The 2,061-nt window shown below is 37.5% G+C and overlaps 1 pseudogene; it reads right to left on the bottom strand.

Annotated features, from left to right (window-relative positions):
- Positions 1–517: 517 nt before the first annotated feature.
- LOC115029354 lies at positions 518–675 on the bottom strand (annotated as a pseudogene).
- Between the last annotated feature and the right edge of the window lie 1,386 nt (positions 676–2,061).

The raw sequence follows: 2,061 nt of genomic DNA on the forward strand, positions 1-2,061 counted from the left end.
CACACCCACTCTTTATAATTTTAAAAGGATACTATATTATAATTAGTTATCGTCCTCTTGTTGGTACAATAAACCTATTGATACTTTATTCTTTCTAACTATAATTGTGTTACCTTTTACCAACACACCACACTTTTTCTAATCCCTTACAACAGAATCTATAATTCTGTATCTAGGAAAAATGATATAATATTTGTATTTCTATACAGGAGTTATTTTGCTTAGTGCAATGGTATCTAGGGTTATCCATATAGATGTTGGAACCATAGTTTGGAAAATATATGTTCTCCCAAGGGCTGTGTATCAGACGCCTGGTCTCCACACTGATGCTATTGGGGTTTAGAAGTGAGGTCTGGAAAGTGGTCCTTAAGTTACTAGGATTATGTCCCCTAGAGTCATTGTGCCTTTTTTTTACTTTCTATTTCATGATAGAAAGCAATTTTATTATGCCATGGACTCGATACATCATGGGCTGTCCATCAACTGACTTAAAGTTTTAAACATCTTTAATCATATACTTGAACTTCTAAAGCCATGATCCACATAAAGCAAGCTTCCGTGTTTATCATCTTAACTATTTCGGTATAATGACAGTGGCTGGGAAAAGTCTTCGATTAGCAACAATGACGCCTCAGATAAACCTCATTGGCTATGATACTGCCACTGCACAAAGCTAATGACAGAAGCTCACTAACACAGGACATATTTTGCTTTTTACATCATAGCATTTGATCTGTATACATATCTGATTTTCATTATCCATCAATACTCATGGATACTGGAGTGCCATGATTATAAATAGTGTAACAATGAACTTGAGAGTGTAGGTATTCATTCAAGACTCTCCTGCGAATTACTTTGGATATATCAATAGTGAGAATCTCAACAATACAAATGATTAATATAACATAGTCATTTTAAAATGATGAATGGAAAGTTTAAAAAGTGTTCAGCTTCACTCTGTAACCCAGGCTGGGTTTGAACTTAGGGTGCTTTTCAGTCCCAGCTTTGAGGGCCAGGATAACCAGCAGGAGCATCTGCGCTTAGCTGATATATTTTGACATATGTCTACATTTTTGAATGATTAAATGAAGCTATCCTTTGCACCCCACCCCCCAACAGAATAAAACTAACGCATCTGATTTGAACTGTTTTTATTTTCTAAATACATTAAAATTGTATAAATTTATCTACCAAGTACCACAGTCAGTATGACATGTTTTGATTAGATCAGATATTATACTTACCGTATTTGTACAATATGTCCTCCTCTGTTTTGTCACATATGATTTTGAAATTCAAACTTGTATCTTACTTATATAAAACCTTGACTAAGGCAGTAATCTCTATAGCACTGATACTCAAAATTGACTGTGTAGCCAGAAAATGAAGTGAAATTAGTGCCTTTAGAGGTGATGAATTCCATAGGACTGCATCATATCAAGAGACAAAAGAAAGGATTCTGAACAAGGTTGTAAGTTAAGCAAAGCAGATTAGGGATGCTTCTCCACATTGACGGCCTAACATGGTGTCCTAGGACCTACCCAATGTGGTAGGGCCTGAAAAAGAAAAGAGGAGGGGAAAGTTATGAGCAACTGCATCAGCTCACAGATCTGGGTATGGGATGTGACATGAAAATGTCTCCTACACATGTACGACCATCTTTCTCCGCACCACCTCTCTAGCTTCTGACCTGTAGTTTCCATAACTTTCCCATGCATCTGTATTATTCTATTCAACTTTGATTCATAGATTTATTCTGCGTAATTCTTTAGGACTATGTCTTAGTTATGTTTCTATTGCTGTGATGACTAAAATGAAGGTGCGGAGGAAAGGGTTTATCTGATTCACACTTCCATATTGGAGTCCATCAGTGCAGGAAGCCAGGACAGACACTCAAACAGGGAGGCCATGGAGAGCGGGTTTACTGGTTTGCTCCCTATGGCTTGCTCTGCCTGCTTTCATACAGAACCCAGGACCACCAACCCAGAGAAGCCACCACTCATAATGTGCTGGGTCCTTCCCATCAATCACTAATTAAGAAAAAAATGCCCCATTGCC

Source organism: Mus caroli, chromosome 14 (genome assembly GCF_900094665.2).
Source record: "Mus caroli chromosome 14, CAROLI_EIJ_v1.1, whole genome shotgun sequence".
Taxonomy (NCBI): Eukaryota; Metazoa; Chordata; class Mammalia; order Rodentia; family Muridae; genus Mus; species Mus caroli.